The sequence below is a fragment of the Oncorhynchus nerka genome, linkage group LG7 (assembly GCF_034236695.1).
Source record: "Oncorhynchus nerka isolate Pitt River linkage group LG7, Oner_Uvic_2.0, whole genome shotgun sequence".
Classification (NCBI taxonomy): Eukaryota; Metazoa; Chordata; class Actinopteri; order Salmoniformes; family Salmonidae; genus Oncorhynchus; species Oncorhynchus nerka.
Window position 1 is genome coordinate 88,225,996 of NC_088402.1, and position 20,028 is coordinate 88,246,023.

A 20,028-nucleotide genomic window follows, 5' to 3' on the forward strand; every position below is an offset into this window, starting at 1 on the left:
TCCCACAGCCTGTTGTATCATTATGATCGTTAGAACCGTATAACTTCAGCACGAAGTTGAAAACAAATACTAAGTTGCCCAAGTATTTGCAATTGTTACTAACAAATGAAGGATAAAAAATGATTCAACTGAAAACCGAGACGACTGTAATTAATATAGACATGTAGGCTACATGCGCCTATATAGCCTATTTCAATCATATTGAAATCAATTTCATGTTCAATCAATTGAGTTGTATTTTTTTACTAAGCTACAGTCTGTATTTTTTTTGCCTCAATGTGTTTCATGACGTGTGACAAGATGACAACAATAATGTGTCCAATCTGTGATTTTAGTGCATTAGTATTGGTTAAGCGTAATACTCCGCATCAATAGCCTATCTGCAGCCATAGATGGTAATATCTCTCTATGAGCTGATCCGTCGTCAGAATTGTGGAATAATTCCAATGTTATTAAGGTAAGATTTGAATAGAGTTAGCGAACTTCTCTCTTCGTGTTTGTTTGTAAAACTTAAAAAGTTGACTAGAAATATAACAATGCATCTGGTACGATCATCGCAATGCTTCAGTTAGAGCTCAACTGGGAAACGATACATTAGAAAACACCTACACATTTTATACATGTCAATGGAACATTATCAGAAATGTAAAATAAAAATAGGTTTTTATTCATTAGGCGTACTGAAGTTAATCCTTTGCAGATGACACAGTATCAAAAGCAAAATATCGCGAATCGCCAGCCACAAAAGGCTGAACAGGTAGAGGTCGTACAGTACCAACATAAAAAATAACGACATTTAATAAAAAATAAAAAAGGAAGTTTCGTTAAATAGTTGTCGGATCAGTAGGCCTAAATAGCCTACTTCATAATAAATAAATAAAAGCGTTTTTTGGGCCTATTTTCGAGGCTAAATATAGTGCAGGTGGGCATCGCCATTACCTTAAACATTAATGAATTGAAGTGTAAAATTACCGAAGTTGTGATTTCACAGAAAATAAATCAGATAGCAAGGGAATTATTATTTTTTCTCAGGGAATCTAGGCCTACAACCATTTGAGTTCCATTTGAAATGAACAGAAAAGGTTAACCAATTTAAGACACTGTAAAACTTCAATGCTTCCCAGTTGGCTTTTAAATGAACTTTTCACTACTCAGAAGTATATTTCCAGGTGAATAGAATGAACCTCAAATAACGTCAGCTTCTAGTAAATAGTGCTCGGAACTTGAGGTTTTGACAACAACGTTAAAGTTATCGGAAATACTGAAAACATTAGTACTTTACTGTGACTAACATAATGTGACTATAAAAATAGACATTTAAGCACTCTCATTAAATTCAAACGTTTTATGGCGGGCAGTCCTGGGTCAACCTATTATTTATTTTTCCTCAAATAAATAGCTACAGAATAGGCTAAATAAAGTTGTCGCATGAGCAAACAAGACAGAAATACACACATTCTCTGATTCAAATTTTCACTCTTTAAATATAAAACATACAAAGTTTGACTACTCTGCAGAAAGATGTAGCCTGTAAGATTAAAGGAATCTGAATGTTGATATTGACACGGGATCTCCAATCTGCGCCTCCATCTCTAAACACCGTGCACTTACGGAGCTCAGAAATGGCAACGTTGGTTTTGAAGACCTCTCATAATCTTTTGGATACATATGGAGACCGCATGGAGCCAAACCTGATGGACAAGTGTGTAAACAACCGGGCCATTTGGGTATATAGGGGACATAAGTACCGTTTGTATTTAGTGTGGCGTTCCAAAAGTCTAAACTGTCAACAGAGAAGGGAAGCTATATCACTTCACTATAACATACAGAAATTGCATGACGTGTGCAGTTAAAGGGAATGTCTACCATTGCAGAACTCGTTTTATAGTTTATAGTTTATAGTAGGCTACTGTATTACTAACATATGCCTAAATTCACTCTACAGCACAGCTTCCAACAACAGCCCACTGGGCACACACCGGTTGAATCAACGCTGTTTCCACGTTGAATCAACATGGAATGGACGTTGATGTCTGTGCCCAGTGGGATATCTGTGGATCTACTGCCAGCCACATTCCCAAGTTGGTCATTTCAGAACAAAATTAGATGTCCATGAAACATTCACAAACAAACACCTGCTTGTTATCATTTTACTCTCTGGACCCAAAAGGAGTGATCATGATACTAAATGGGGTGATCGTGACCCAAAAGGAGTGATCATGATACTAAAGGGGGTGATCGTGACCCAAAAGGAGTGATCATGATACTAAAGGGGGTGATCGTGACCCAAAAGGAGTGATCATGATACTAAAGGGGGTGATCGTGACCCAAAAGGAGTGATCATGATACTAAAGGGGTGATCGTGACCCAAAAGGAGTGATCATGATACTAAAGGGGTGATCGTGACCCAAAAGGAGTGATCATGATACTAAAGGGGGTGATCGTGACCCAAAAGGAGTGATCATGATCCTAAAGGGGTGATCGTGACCCAAAAGGAGTGATCATGATACTAAAGGGGTGATCGTGACCCAAAAGGAGTGATCATGATACTAAAGGGGGTGATCGTGACCCAAAAGGAGTGATCATGATACTAAAGGGGGTGATCGTGACCCAAAAGGAGTGATCATGATACTAAAGGGGGTGATCGTGACCCAAAAGGAGTGATCATGATACTAAAGGGGGTGATCGTGACCCAAAAGGAGTGATCATGATACTAAAGGGGGTGATCGTGACCCAAAAGGAGTGATCATGATACTAAAGGGGGTGATCGTGACCCAAAAGGAGCCATCATGACCCAAAGCCACAGTGCAAGCTGGTTCTAGAAGTTGCTGACATAAATTACAAAGACATGACTACATAACAAGTGGAGAACACCAGCTGCTTTATGATCTGCCTGACTTGTGTCCTTTGACTTTAATGCAATTAATTAATGTGCAACATGACTCCGATTATGTTATTTGGGTCAAGACGAGAGAGCACGGCTAGAGAGTGTTGTCTTGGGGTCATTCCATATGATTTCAGGAGGTAAGAGGTGCTCAAAGTTGACCCATTTCTTTTGCATACCCCACCTTACCAATGAGACTTCCATGTCTTCATGACTGACAAAGATAAACGGTTGAGTTTGATATCATTTGAAAGCTTACAAACAGGGTTGTCAAACTATTTAATAATTTATTGGAAAAAATAAAGGTTTTTAATTTTAAAAAACATATTTTGGAAACACTTTATTTTAAGGGTCCATAATAAACCATGTATAAGGCATTTACAAACCATTTGCTCATTATTTATGAATCATTACTCCCACATTTGTAAATGTTAGTAAGCAAGTTATTCTCTCTCTCTCTCACACACACACACACACACACACACACACACACACACACACACACACACACACACACACACACACACACACACACACACACACACACACACACACACACACACACACAGTGCCTTCATGAAACCAAGTCATGAGGTCGAAGGAATTGTCTGTAGAGCTCCGAGACAGGATTGAGTCAAGGCACAGATCTGGGGAAGGGTACCAAAACATGTCTGCAGCATTGAAGGTCCCCAAGAACACAGTGACCTCCATTTTTAAATGAAAGATGTTTGGAACCACCAAGACTCTTCCTAGAGCTGGCCACCCGGCCAAACTGAGTAATCGGGGGAGAAGGGCCTTGTTCAGGGAGGTGATCAAGAACATGATGGTCACTCTGACAGAGCTCTAGATTTCCTCTGTGGAGATGGGAGAACCTTCCAGAAGGACAACCATCTCTGCAGCATTCCACCAATCAGGCCTTTATGGTAGAGTGGCCAGGAAGCCACTCCTCAGTAAAAGGCACATGACAGCCCGCTTGAAGTTTACCAAAAGTCACCTAAAGACTCTTAAACCATGAGAAACAAGATTCTCTGGTCTGATGAAACTAAGATTGAACTCTTTGGCCTGAATGCCAAGCATCATGTCTGGAGGAAACCTGGCACCATATCTACAGTGAAGCAAGGTGGTTGCAGCATCACATTGTGGGGATGTTTTTCAGCGGCAGGGACTGGGAGACTAGTCAGGATCGAGGGAAAGATGAACAGAGCAAATTACAGAGAGAGAGATCCTTGATGAAAAACTGCTCCAGAGCGCTCAGGACCTCAGATTGGGATGAAGGTTCACCTTCCAACAGGACAACGACCCTAAGCACACAGCCAAGACAATGCAGGATTGGCTTTGGGACAAGTCTATGAATGTCCTTGAGTGGCCCGATCATCGATCATCTCTGGAGAGACCTGAAAATAGGAGCTCCTCAAACTTGACCCCAATAAAACTTCTGGGTCAGATGGTTAAGACCCTTTCTCCTTTAAGGTTGCTGCCCCTATCATCGCCAAGCCTAGTTTGTCCTTTATTTTTCTAGGGGAAGATCAAGCTGTTCCTAACTGTTGGAAAAACTTGTCAATAATCAACTGACTGGTTTTCTTGATGGGTATGCAATCTGGTTTCTGCTCAGGTTATGGATGTGTCACTGCAACCTTAAAGTTCCACAATGATGTCACCATTGTCCTTGATTCTAAGCAATGTTGTGCTGCTATTTTGTTTGGCCAAAGCTTTGAATACGGTAGACCATTCTATTCTTGTGGGCTGGCTAAGGAGTATTGGTGTCTCTGAGGGGTCTTTGGCCTGGTTTGCTAACTACCTCTCTCAAAGATTGCAGTGTACAAAGTCAGAAAATCTGCTGTCTCAGCCACTGCATGTCACCAAGGGAGCACCCCAAGGCTCAATCTAAGGCCCAACGCTCTTCTCAATTTACATCAACAACATAGCTCAGGCAGTAGGAAGCTCTCTCATCCATTTATATGCAGATGACACAGTCTTATACTCAGCTGGCCCCTCCCCGGATTTTGTATTAAATGCTCTACAACAAAGCTTTCTTAGTGTCCAACAAGCTTTCTCTGCCCTTAATAACCTTGTTCTGAACACCTCAAAGACAAAGGTCATGTGGTTTGGTAAGAAGAATGCCCCTCTCCCCACAGGTGTAATTACTACCTCTGAGGGTTTAGAGCAAGTATTTGGGAGTATGGCTAGACAGTACACTGTCCTTCTCTCAGCACATATCAAAGCTGCAGGCTAAAGTTAAATCTAGACTTTGTTTCCTCTATAATCGTCCTCTTTCACCCAAGCTGCCAAACTAACTCTGATTCAGATGACCATCCTACCATGCTAGATTACAGATACATATTTTATAGATCAGCAGGTAAGGGTGCTCTCGAGCGGCTAGATGTTCTTTACCATTTGGCCATCAGATTTTCCACCAATGCTCCTTATAGGACACATCACTGCACTCTATACTCCTCTGTAAACTGGTCACCTCTTTATACCCGTTAAAAGACAGACTGGTTGTTGCTTATTTATAAAACCCTCTTAGGCCTCACTCCCCCCTATCTGAGATATCTTAGGCCTCACTCACCCCTATCTGAGATATCTACTGCAGCCCTCATCCTCCACATACAACACCCGTTCTGCCAGTCACATTCTGTTAAAGGTCCCCAAAGCACACACATCCCTGGGTCGCTCCTCTTTTCAGTTTGCTGCAGCTAGCGACTGGAACGAGCCTCAACAAACACTCAAACTGGACCGTTTTTATCTCAATTTCTTAATTCAAAGACTCAATCATGGACACTCTTACTGATTGTTTTGGCTGCTTTGTGTGATGTATTGTTGTCTCTACCTTCTTGCCCTTAGTGCCCAGTAATGTTTGTACCATGTTTTGTGCTGTTGTCATGTTGTGTTGCTACCATGTTGTTGTCATGTTGTGTTGCTACCATGCTATGTTGTCATGTGTTGCTGCCTTGCTATGTTGTTGTCTTAGGTCTCTCTTCATGTAGTGTTGTGTTGTCTCTCTTGTCATGATGTGTGTTTTGTCCTATATTTATATATATATATTTTTCCTTTTAATCCCAGGCCCCCGTCCCCGCAGGAGGCCTTTTGCCTTTTGTTAGGCCGTCATTGTAAATAATCATTTGTTCTTAACTGACTTGTCTAGTTAAATAAAAGGTTACATACAAATACAATAAAATCCAACCTGACAGAGCTTGAGAGGATCTGCAGAGATTAATGGGAGAAACTCCCAAAATACAGGTGTGCCAAGCTTGTAGCGTCAAACCCAAGAAGACTCAAGGCTATAATCGCTGCCAAAGGTGCTTCAACAAAGTACTTAGTAAAGGGTCTGAATACTCATGTAAATTTGCTATTTTTGTAATAAATGTCTAAAAACCTGTTTTTGATTCGTCATTATGGGGTGAATTTTTCCACATTTTGTTACGTTACAGTCTTATTCTAAAATTAATAAAATTATTTTTTTCCTTCATGTATAATATATACACACTACCGTTCAAAGGTTTGGGGTCACTTCACAATGTCCTTGTTTTTGAAAGAACAGCACGCATTTTTGTACATTAGAATAACATAACATTGATCAGAAATACAGTGTATACATTGTTAATGTTGTAAATGACTAATGTAGCTGGAAATTGCATATTTTTTATGGAATATCTACATAGCGCTATTATCAGCAACCAGCTGTGTTCCAATGGCACGTTGTGTTAGCTAATCCAAGTTTATTATTTTAAAAAGCCAGTTGATCGTTAGAAAACCCTTTTGCAATTATGTTAGCACAGCTGAAAACTGTTGTTCTGATTAAAGAAGCAATAAAACTGGCCTTTAGACTAGTTGAGTATCTGGAGCATCAGCATTTGTGGGTTCGATAACAGGCTCAAAATGGCCAGAAACAAAGAACTTTCTTCTGAAACTCGTCAGTCTCTTCTTGTTCTGAGAAATGAAGGCTATTCCATGTGAGAAATTGCCAAGAAACTGAAGATCTCGTACAACGCTGTGTACTACTCCCTTCACAGAACAGCGCAAACTGGCTCTAACCAGAATAGAAAGAGGAGTGGGAGGCCCCGGTGCACAACTGAGCAAGAGGACAAGTACATTAGAGTGTCTAGTTTGAGAAACAGATGCCTCAAAGTCCTCAACTACAGCTTCATTAAATAGTAAACACAAAACACCAGTCTCAACGTCAACAGTGAAGAGGCGACTCCGGGATGCTGGCCTTCTAGGCAGAGTTCCTCTGTCCAGTCTTAATGTCTACAGTGAAGAGGCGACTCCGGGATGCTGGCCTTCTAGGCAGAGTTCCTCTGTCCAGTCTTAACGTCTACAGTGAAGAGGCGACTCCGGGATGCTGGCCTTCTAGGCAGAGTTCCTCTGTCCAGTCTCAACGTCAACAGTGAAGAGGCGACTCCGGGATGCTGGCCTTCTAGGCAGAGTTCCTCTGTCCAGTCTCAACGTCAACAGTGAAGAGGCGACTCCGGGATGCTGGCCTTCTAGGCAGAGTTCCTCTGTCCAGTCTTAATGTCTACAGTGAAGAGGCGACTCCGGGATGTTGGCCTTCTAGGCAGAGTTGCAAAGAAAAATCCATATCTCAGACTGGCCAATAAAAATAAAAGATTATGTCTACGGATGGCATGCCCATCTTTTTGAGAAAAAATACACTGGTCACTCAAAACATTTAGAAAGTATTTCTAAAATATAAATAGCACCCACTTTAGATGAAGGACTGAAGAAATACATTTACTAATGATTAGTAAATGGTTTGTTAATATGCGAGTAATGATGAATAAATGGTGAACACACACAATACCTTGACCTTTTAAAGTCTATGATCCAAAAACGTGTAAATTTGACATCACGCTCGGTTGAGACTCGACATGCCCTTGAATACAGGGTGGGTGTGATGTTTTTGCTGATAAATGTACTAAAATTGAAATACAATTTTACATTTAAACGTTCAAATGGTACCACAAAGACGGTTGTAGGTTCACACATCTGAGAATGTCGACTTGAGTGGGAATATCCATTGTTTTAAATTAAATGGTCAACCCTCCATAAGAAACCTGTTGAATTACAGGGTAGCCTAGTGGTTAGAGCGTTGGACTAGTAACCGGAAGGTTGCAAGTTCAAATCCCCGAGCTGACAAAGTACAAATCTGTCGTTCTGCCCCTGAACAGGCAGTTAACCCACTGTTCCTAGGCCGTCATTGAAAATAAGAATTTGTTCTTTAACTGACTTGCCTAGTTAAATAAAGGTAACATAATTTTTTTTTTTAAATGTCAATGGTGTACCAGCTAAATTGCAGTGTTCTGAAGGGATAGGTCCTATTCTATGCATTCTGTTTCTATGATTTAAATGACACCCACACTGTATTTAAGACTATGCTGTGTTTCAACCGATAACGTCCACAACAGATGATGTAAATTAGGGTCTAAATTACAACATATGCGAAAATGAGACAAATCTGAGTTAACACGTTTTTAGATAATTGAAATTAAAAGTAAAATTTTTTTTTTTTTTTTTTTAAATATATACTTTTCCAAGAAATTATGAAATTGTTTGAAACGCTGTTTGTAAACTTAAAAAAAAAGGATATCAAACTCAGCAGTTTTCAGTGATCAAGACCTGTATTTCTAATGGTAGGGTGGGGTATGGAACCCTATCATTTACTGTAAAACAAAAGGGGAGCAGACAGAAAATGATTCAATTCATAAGGGTGTCAGGTGGCCTAGCGGCTAAGAGTGGCCATTTGATGAATTGTTCAGCAGTCTTATTGCTTTGGGGTAGAAGCTGTTAAGTAACCTTTTGGATCTAGATTCTGCGCTCCGGGACCGCTTTCCGTGCGGTAGCAGAGAGAACAGTTTATGACTCGGGTGACTGGAGTCTTTGACAATTTTTCGGGGGGCAAGGATCTCTCTGTACTTTGCTCCGTTCATATTTTCCATTGATCCTGACTAGTCTCCCAGTCCCTGCCACTGATAAACATCCCCACAACATGATGCTGCCACCACCATGCTTCACGGTAGGGATGGTGCCAGGTTTCCTCCAGATGTGACACTTGGCATTCAGGCCAAATAGTTCAATCTTAGTTTTATCAGACCAGACAATTGTGTTTCTCATGGTCTGAGAGTCCTTTAGGTGCCTTTTGGCAAACCCCAAGCGGGCTGCCATGTGCCTTTTACTGAGGAGTGGCTTCCATCTGGCCACTCTACAATAAAGGCCTGATTGGTGGAGTGCTGCAGAGATGGTTGTCCTTCTGGAAGGTTCTCCAATCTCCACAGAGGAACTCTATAGCTCTGTCAGAGTCACCATCGGGTTCTTGGTCACCTCCCTGACCAAGGCCCTTCTCCCCTGATTGCTCAGTTTGGCCGGGTGGCCAGCTCTAGGAAGAGTCTTGGAGGTTCCTAACTTCTTCCATTTTTAAGAATGATGAAGGCCACTGATGATGAAGACCACTGTGTTCTTGGGGACCTTCAATGCCTAGCTAAATAAAGGTGAATTAAAATAAAATGCTGCAGATATTTTCTGGTACCCTTCCCCAGATCACAATCCTGTCTCGGAGCTGTACGGACAATTCTTTCGACCTCATAGCTTGTTTTTTTGCTCTGATGTGCACTGTCAACTGTGGGACCTTATATAGACAAGTGTGTGCCTTTCCAAATCATGTCCAATCAATTGTATTTACCACAGGTGGACTCTAATCAAGTTGTAGAAACATCTCAAGGATACATTTCTTATTTTGAATAAATTAGCAAAGATTTCGATTGTAGTTTCATTATGGGGTATTGTGTGTAGATTGATGAGGAAAACATTGAATTTAATCAATTTTATAATTAGGCTGTAACTTAACAAAATGTGGAAAAAGTCAAGGGGTCTGAATACTTTCCGAATGCACTCCAGCTACAATCCATCAAACTCATAAAGACCACATAACATTTACAATTCATCAAATTCATAAGCTGCGTACCAATTATAAGGCTACATTCTCTCTGTACGGTTATAGGGAAATTAGGAGGACGGGGTTAGAATGTTGCTGCTTAAATGTCATGACAACCATGTCGACTCAGCCTGAGGCCACAGAGAGCTCTGGAACTCAAACCTCAGCTCAGTAAATACATGCCAGATATTTGGAGTAAGACGAGGAACATGCCTGTGCTGCTATGATCTCTGGGGTATTTCCCCGCAGGTAACAACAGGGTTTTCATGAATCTTGCCCGAAGAGAGTGGAGTGAGGGAAAAGTAGGAAGAGAGGATGTTGGTGAGGATCAAGGGCTTTATGTTATTTGCTGCTGGATGTGAGTTCCACCCCTGTCTACTGGGTTGGCCTATGACAGGGGTTACTATGGACAGGGGTTACTATGGACAGGGGTTACTATGGACAGGGGTTACTATGGACAGGGGTTACTATGGACAGGGGTTACTATGGACAGGGGTTACTATGGACAGGGTTTGCTATGGGAAGGGGTTACAACAGATAGGGGTTACTATGGATAGGGGTTGCTATGGGCAGGGGTTGCTATGGACAGGGGTTACTACAGATAGGGGTTACTATGGATAGGGGTTACTATGGACAGGGGTTACTATAGCCAGGGATTACTATGGACAGGGGTTACTATGGACAGGGGTTACTATGGACAGGGGTTACTACAGATAGGGGTTACTACAGATAGGGTTACTATGGATAGGGGTTACTATGGACAGGGGTTACTATGGACAGGGGTTACTACAGATAGGGGTTACTATGGACAGGGGTTACTATGGACAGGGGTTACTACGGATAGGGGTTACTACGGACAGGGGTTACTATGGACAGGGGTTACTATGGACAGGGGTTACTATGGACAGGGGTTACTATGGACAGGTGTTACTACGGATAGGGGTTACTATGGATAAGGGTTACTATGGACAGGGGTTACTATGGACAGGGGTTACTACGGATAGGGGTTACTATGGATAGGGGTTACTACAGATAGGGTTTGCTACGGATAGGGGTTACTATAGATAGGGGTTACTATGGACAGGGGTTACTATGGACAGGGGTTACTATAGCCAGGGGTTACTATGGGCAGGGGTTACTATAGCCAGGGGTTACTATGGACAGGGTTAATATAGCGTGATCTCTATTTCTATATGTAGCAGGGAATCCCACCTGAGCCAGAGGTACACCAAATGACCAAAAGTATGTGGACACCTGCTCGTCGAACATCTCATTCCAAAATCATGGGCATCAATAAGGAGTTGTTCCCCCTTTGCTGCTATAACAGCCTCCACTCTTCTGGGAAGGCTTTCCACTAGATGTTGGAACATTGCTGCTATAACTGCCTCCACTCATCTGGGAAGGCTTTCCACTAGATGTTGGAACATTGCTGCTATAACAGCCTCCACTCTTCTGGGAAGGCTTTCCACTAGATGTTGGAACATTGCTGCTATAACAGCCTCCACTCTTCTGGGAAGGCTTTCCACTAGATGTTGGAACATTGCTGCAGGGGACTTGCTTCCATTCAGCCACAAGAGTATTAGTGAGGTCGGCACTGACGGTGGGCTGATTAGGCCTGGCTCGCAGTCTGTGTTCCAATTCATCCCAATTCAGGTGTTCGATGGGGTTGAGGTCAGAGCTCTGTGCAGGCTAGACAAGTTCTTCCACACCAATCTCGACAAACCATTTCTATGTGGACCTCCCTTTGTGAGTGGGGACATTGTCATGCTAAAACAGGAAAGGGCCTTCGCCAAACTGTTGCTACAAAGTTGGAAGCAAAGAATCGTCTTGCATCATTATATGCTGTAGTGTTAAGATTTCCCTTCACTGGAACTAAGGGGCCTGAACCATGAAAAACAGCCCCAGACCATTATTCCTCCTCCACTAAACTTTACAGTTGGCACTATGCATTGGGGCAGGTAGCATTCTCCTGGCATCCGCCAAGCCCAGATTCGTCTGTCGGACTGCCAGATGATGAAGCGTGATTCATCACTCCAGAGAACGCGTTTCCTCTGCTCCAGAGTCCAACGGCGGCAAGATCTACACCACACCAGCCAACGCTTGGAATTTTGCATGGTGATTTTAGGCTTGTGTGCGGCTGCTCGGCCATGGAAACCCATTTGATGAAGCTCCCGAAGAACACTTATTGTGCTGACGTTGCTTCCAGAGGCAGTTTGGAACTCGGTAGTGAGTGTTTCAACCGAGGACAGACTATTTTTACGTGCTTCAGGACTGTTCTGTTCCTGTTCTGTGAGCTTGTGATGCCTACCACTTTGCGGTTGAGCCGTTGTTGCTCCTAGATGTTTCCACTTCACAATAACAGCACTTACAGTTGACCGGGGCAACTCTAGTAGGGCAGAAATTGGACAATCTGACTTGTTGGAAAGGTAGGATCCTATGACAGTGCTACATTAAAAGTCACTGAGCTCTTCAGTAAGGCCATTCTACCGCCAATGTTTGTCTATGGAGATTGCTTGGGTGTTCGCTCGATTTTAAACACCTGTCAGCAACTGGTGTGGCTGAAATAGACAAATCCACTCATTTTAAGGGGTGTCCACATACTTTTGTATATATAGTGTATATACTATACATACAGATGCATCTTTACTCATTGGTCCATGATGAAAACACCACTTGACTTAATATGAGGAGGTGAGCTACTCTATTCCATTCAATGTCTAACTCATGAGTCTATGTTGGGGTCCTAAAGCCTAAAGCCCTGGTCATTCCTCTGATCTGAACCTGGCCTTAACATGACCCCACACAGGAAATCAGTTCAGCCTGCTGGGAGTCCCAGGGCTCCCTTCTACTGCCCCTTCCCCCTTATCTGCCTGCTACTGGATAAGGGCTCCCCTCCTCTCCTTCCCCCTTCTCTGCCTTCTACTGGATAAGGGCTCCCCACTCCTCCTCTTCCCCATTCTCTGGTTGCTACTGGATAAGGGCTCCCCACTCCTCCTCTTCCCCCTTCTCTGCTTGCTACTGGATAAGGGCTCCCCACTCCTCCTCTTCCCCATTCTCTGGTTGCTACTGGATAAGGGCTCCCCACTCCTCCTCTTCCCCATTCTCTGGTTGCTACTGGATAAGGGCTCCCCTCCTCTCCTTCCTCCTTCTCTGCCTGCTACTGGATAAGGGCTCCCCTCCTCTCCTTCCTCCTTCTCTGCCTGCTACTGGATAAGGGCTCCCCTCCTCTCCTTCCTCCTTCTCTGCCTGCTACTGGATAAGGGCTCCCCTCCTCTCCTTCCTCCTTCTCTGCCTGCTACTGGGTAAGGGCTCCCCTCCTCTACTTCCTCCTTCTCTGCCTGCTACTGGATAAGGGCTCCCCTCCTCCTCTTCCCCCTTCTCTGGTTGCTACTGGATAAGGGCTCCCCACTCCTCCTCTTTCCCCTCCTCTGCTTGCTACTGGATAAGGGCTCCCCACTCCTCCTCTTCCCCATTCTCTGCTTGCTACTGGATAAGGGCTCCCCACTCCTCCTCTTCCCCCTTCTCTGCTTGCTACTGGATAAGGGCTCCCCACTCCTCCTCTTCCCCATTCTCTGCTTGCTACTGGATAAGGGCTCCCCACTCCTCCTCTTCCCCCTCCTCTGCTTGCTACTGGATAAGGGCTCCCCACTCATCCTCTTCCCCATTCTCTGCTTGCTACTGGATAAGGGCTCCCCACTCCTCCTCTTCCCCCTTCTCTGCTTGCTACTGGATAAGGGCTCCCCACTCCTCCTCATCCCCATTATCTGGTTGCTACTGGATAAGGGCTCCCCACTCCTCCTCTTCCCCCTTCTCTGCTTGCTACTGGATAAGGGCTCCCCACTCCTCTCCTTCCCCTTTCTCTGGTTGCTACTGGATAAGGGCTCCCCACTCCTCCTCTTCCCCCTCCTCTGCTTGCTACTGGATAAGGGCTCCCCACTCCTCCTCTTCCCCCTCCTCTGCCTGCTACTGGATAAGGGCTCCCCACTCCTCCTCTTCCCCCTTCTCTGCTTGCTACTGGATAAGGGCTCCCCTCCTCTACTTCCTCCTTCTATGCCTGCTACTGGATAAGGGCTCCCCACTCCTCCTCTTCCCCCTTCTCTGCTTGCTACTGGATAAGGGCTCCCCACTCCTCCTCTTCCCCATTCTCTGCCTGCTACTGGATAAGGGCTCCCCACTCCTCCTCTTCCCCCTTCTCTGCCTGCTACTGGATAAGGGCTCCCCACTCCCCCTCTTCCACCTTCTCTGCTTGCTACTGGATAAGGGCTCCCCTCCTCTCCTTCCCCTTTCTCTGGTTGCTACTGGATAAGGGCTCCGCACTCCTCCTCTTCCTCCTTCTCTGGTTGCTACTGGATAAGGGCTCCCCACTCCTCCTCTTCCCCCTCCTCTGCTTGCTACTGGATAAGGGCTCCCCACTCCTCCTCTTCCCCCTTCTCTGCCTGCTACTGGATAAGGGCTTCCCACTCCTCTCCTTCCTCCTTCTCTGCTTGCTACTGGATAAGGGCTTCCCACTCCTCTCCTTCCTCCTTCTCTGCCTGTTACTGGATAAGGGCTTCCCACTCCTCTCCTTCCTCCTTCTCTGCCTGCTACTGGATAAGGGCTTCCCACTCCTCTCCTCCCTCCTTCTCTGCCTGCTACTGGATAAGGGCTTCCCACTCCTCTCCTTCCTCCTTCTCTGCCTGCTACTGGATAAGGGCTTCCCACTCCTCTCCTTCCTCCTTCTCTGCTTGCTACTGGATAAGGGCTCCCCACTCCTCCTCTTCCCCCTTCTCTGCCTGCTACTGGATAAGGGCTTCCCACTCCTCTCCTTCCTCCTTCTCTGCCTGCTACTGGATAAGGGCTCCCCACTCCCCCTCTTCCCCCTTCTCTGCTTGCTACTGGATAAGGGCTCCCCTCCTCTCCTTCCCCTTTCTCTGGTTGCTACTGGATAAGGGCTCCCCACTCCTCCTCTTCCCCATTCTCTGGTTGCTACTGGATAAGGGCTCCCCACTCCTCCTCTTCCCCCTTCTCTGCTTGCTACTGGATAAGGGCTCCCCACTCCTCCTCTTCCCCATTCTCTGGTTGCTACTGGATAAGGGCTCCCCACTCCTCCTCTTCCCCCTTCTCTGCTTGCTACTGGATAAGGGCTCCCCACTCCTCCTCTTCCCCCTTCTCTGCTTGCTACTGGATAAGGGCTCCCCACTCCTCCTCTTCCCCATTCTCTGCCTGCTACTGGATAAGGGCTCCCCACTCCTCCTCTTCCCCCTTCTCTGCCTGCTACTGGATAAGGGCTCCCCACTCCTCCTCTTCCCCATTCTCTGCCTGCTACTGGATAAGGGCTCCCCACTCCTCCTCTTCCCCCTTCTCTGCCTGCTACTGGATAAGGGCTCCCCACTCCTCCTCTTCCCCCTTCTCTGCTTGCTACTGGATAAGGGCTCCCCACTCCTCCTCTTCCCCCTCCTCTGCTTGCTACTGGATAAGGGCTCCCCTCCTCTCCTTCCTCCTTCTCTGCCTGCTACTGGATAAGGGCTCCCCACTCCTCCTCTTCCCCATTCTCTGCTTGCTACTGGATAAGGGCTCCCCACTCCTCCTCTTCCCCCTCCTCTGCTTGCTACTGGATAAGGGCTCCCCTCCTCTCCTTCCTCCTTCTCTGCCTGCTACTGGATAAGGGCTCCCCACTCCTCCTCTTCCCCATTCTCTGCCTGCTACTGGATAAGGGCTCCCCACTCCTCCTCTTCCCCCTTCTCTGGTTGCTACTGGATAAGGGCTCCCCACTCCTCCTCTTCCCCCTTCTCTGCTTGCTACTGGATAAGGGCTCCCCACTCCTCCCCTTCCCCCTTCTCTGCTTGCTACTGGATAAGGGCTCCCCACTCCTCCTCTTCCCCCTTCTCTGCTTGCTACTGGATAAGGGCTCCCCTCCTCTCCTTCACCCTTCTCTGCCTGCTACTGGATAAGGGCTCCCCACTCCTCCTCTTCCCCCTTCTCTGCTTGCTATTGGATAAGGGCTCCCCTCCTCTCCTTCACCCTTCTCTGCCTGCTACTGGATAAGGGCTCCCCACTCCTCTCCTTCCCCCTTCTCTGCTTGCTACTGGATAAGGGCTCCCCACTCCTCCTCTTCCCCCTTCTCTGCTTGCTACTGGATAAGGGCTCCCCTGCCCTCTCCTCTCCCTTCCTAGTCCTGACCCTCTTCGCTTCACCACTGCCTCCTGCCTGGCCATCCATGGTTGTGGTCCTAGTCCTGGCTTAGGGCACAGACAAATAACAGACAGCCAACAAGGGTGACCCCAACCTTCTGAACCTCTCCCCTCTCACCCTAGTAGCCCCAGGCCATAGGCTGCTTCCCCCCTACATCCTCTCTCTCTCTCACCCTAGTAGCCCCAGGCCATAGGCTGCTTCCCCTCTACATCCTCTCTCTCTCTCACCCTAGTAGCCCCAGGCCATAGGCTGCTTCCCCCTACATCCTCTCTCTTTCTCACCCTAGTAGCCCCAGGCCATAGGCTGCTTCCCCCCCTACATCCTCTCTCTCTCTCACCCTAGTAGCCCCAGGCCATAGGCTGCTTCCCCCTACATCCTCTCTCTCTCTCACCCTAGTAGCCCCAGGCCATAGGCTGCTTCCCCCCTACATCCTCTCTCTCTTTTTTTTGCTTTCACTTTTTTGTTGTTGTTCACTCTCTGTTTTTACACACACACACACACACACACACACACACACACACACACACACACACACACACACACACACACACACACACACACACACACACACACACACACACATACACACAGATAGACACAGACACACACAGACACAGACACACACACACACACACACACACACACACACACACACAGACACAGACACACACACACACACACAGACACAGACACACACACACACACCCCTCAAGGCACTTTACTTTTTTTCAATTCAATTGTTCAAATAATGTGGCCCTGCTCTCTTTGAACATATGTTCAGAATTGTGGCCCTGGAAAGTTATGATGGTGATAGAGTCGAAGCATAAAATAGAAGGTCAGACGTAACGTATTCTGTGGTTATGGAAGAGTAGTATAGAAGGCATGACTTTAAAACAGGATTATTGTATCATATGAATGACAAAGTAAAGAAAAGCCAAAGAGCTGACCTCTTCCTTCCATGGGCATGCTGGGTGATCCTTCAACAGCATGTAGATGGAGAGTTGACAAGCAGCTCGTCAGTCGATCGCCATACAAGACTCCCACTATTACATCCAAACTCTGTCAGGGCCTCAGTATACACATTGTCGACATGTGTCTGTCTTTGTCTGGCTGTCAGCCCCTGAAACCCTTCCTCTCACTACAGACCAGGGTGACGGTCGGTCCAACCTGGGGTTAGGGTTTGAATAGGGGAAGGAAACATGAGAAAGAGGAGGGAGGGATAATTCAATTACACACCATGAATGCACAGAGATGATCCCATGTGAGCGACCTGGGCCTTTCTTTCAAAGGTCCCCTCACAGAGGGAAAGGAGAGGCTCGGGAAGCCAGCTGAGGGACGTGACTGACAGCTGCCGACCCCTGGGTCAGCACTCAGACAGGAAGAGTGGTGCAGGCTGGGAAATAGGAGTTGTAGTTGAGTTTGTGTGGGGAATTTGGGGTGTTCTGTCCTCTCTTTGACCTCATTTGAGGCAAAACACACTGAGGTCCAGTGAACCAGTGAATGGATCCATCCACAGATGACTACATTTGAGAGATGAGTTACAGTTTGTTTTTGTCTGAGCACATTCTGCCAGTAAATCAATGCTGGGTTGTGATGGTACCGTCTCTGGCAAAAATAATCCTAGTTAGGAAATAGGGTGACATTTCTGATTTGCCCCCTGGTAAAACCAACCAAAGTCCACTCTAAGCTATGGAAAGAGTTGTGTCAGTCACAGAGTTCCTAAACCATACTCTCAGACTGCACTTCTTGTTCCATTTAAACGATCGAAAACTTTTGTGCCAGCATCATAGAACAGCATCATAGAACAGTAGCATAGAACAGCATCATAGAACAACATCATAGAACAGCAGCATAGAACAGCATCATAGAACAGCATCATAGAACAGCAGCATAGAACAGCATCATAGAACAGTAGCATAGAACAGCATCATAGAACAGCATCATAGAACAGTAGCATAGAACAGCATCGTAGAACAGCATCATAGAACAACATCATAGAACAGTAGCATAGAACAGCATCATAGAACAGCATCGTAGAACAGCATCATAGAACAGTATCGTAGAACAGCATCATAGAACAGCATCGTAGAACAGTAGCATAGAACTGTAGCATAGTGCTGTGTGTGGCGGACCAGAGGGTTATGAAAGCTTTATCAGTCATTCTGATCAATGTCCCTCTGCCTCTCTACTCTGCACTAACTCCTAATGAAGGACAGGCCAGACAGAGAACGCTCTCTAACTCCTAATGAAGGACAGGCCAGACAGAGAAACAGTATCTAACTGCTAATGAAGGACAGGCCAGACAGAGAAACGCTCTCTAACTCCTGATGAAGGACAGGCCAGACAGAAACAGTATCTAACTCCTAATGAAGGACAGGCCACACAGAGAAACAGTATCTAACTCCTAATGAAGGACAGGCCAGACAGAGAAACGGTATCTAACTCCTAATGAAGGACAGGCCAGACAGAGAAACAGTATCTAACTCCTAATGAAGGACAGGCCAGACAGAGAAACCCTCTCTAACTCCTAATGAAGAACAGGCCAGACAGAGAAACCCTCTCTAACTCCTAATGAAGGACAGGCCACACAGAGAAACCCTCTCTAACTCCTAATGAAGGACAGGCCAGACAGAGAAACACTCTTCAACTCCTAATGAAGGACAGGCCACACGGAGAAACAGTATCTAACTCCTAATGAAGGACAGGCCAGACAGAGAACAGTATCTAACTCCTAATGAAGGACAGGCCACACAGAGAAACAGTATCTAACTCCTAATGAAGGACAGGCCAGACAGAGAAACCCTCTCTAACTCCTAATGAAGGACAGGCCAGACAGAGAAACCCTCTCTAACTCTTAATGAAGGACAGGCCAGACAGAGAAACCCTCTTTAACTCCTAATGAAGGACAGGCCAGACAGAGAAACCCTCTCTAACTCTTAATGAAGGACAGGCCAGACAGAGAAACCCTCTTTAACTCCTAATGAAGTACAGGCCACACAGAGAAACAGTATCTAACTCCTAATGAAGGACAGGCCAGACAGAGAAACCCTCTCTAACTCCTATTAAAGGACAGGCCACACAGAGAAACACTCTCTAACTCATAATGTAGGACAGGCCAGACAGAGAACGCTCTCTAACTCCTAATGAAGGACAGGCCAGACAGAGAAACGCTCTCTAACTCCTAATGAAGAACAGGCCAGACAGAGAACCCCCTCTAACTCCTAATGAAGGACAGGCCAGACAGAGAAACAGTATCGAACTCCTAATGAAGGACAGGCCAGACAGAGAACCCTCTCACCTTAGCAGAACCATCCGGGTAGCTGCAGTTAGCTGGAATACAGGGAGTACTGAGGGGATGCACACCAGTGCTAAAAATAAAGGCTCTCTAAATGTGTTTATAGTGAATGGAACTGCTGGCGATGTCCCCATGACCCGAGAGACATGATTGAATTAGAGGTGGTCAGAGGAACGAACAAACAATGACCGTGAAGTAGAGCCGGAGCAGTGTGTGTGTGTGTGTGTGGGGTGGGGTGGGGGTGGGGGGGGGGGGGCAGAGAGAGAGAGAGAGGATGCATGGTATTTTGATTAGGCATCCTAGGCCTCAAGCCAGGAACCTTCTCTCTGTTCCTCTTATTCTACCCTCCAGCCTGGTGTCACGCCCCAAATACAAGACCCTGGTTGGACATCTTCTTAAGCCGTTACACATGGGGACAGAGCACTGAGAACAGCACCTGTGGAAGGAAGCCACTAAATGCAGAAAGTCCAAATCACTTTTAGAAGAATAGCAAAAAACAAAAAGGAGAAGAAGCATTAGAGGTGTGTTGAGTAGTCGGACATAAACGAGTATCCTAAAGGATATGGGCAATGATTATGATCCGATTATTTTTGTAATTATCAAGGATCTTTTCGTGTGTCAGTCAGCAAGCATCTTTCTCACATCAGTCAGTCACAGACTTCCTAAAGCATACTGTACTGTCTTTGAGTCAGTCACAGACTTCCTAAAGCATACTGTACTGTCTTTGAGTCAGTCACAGACTTCCTAAAG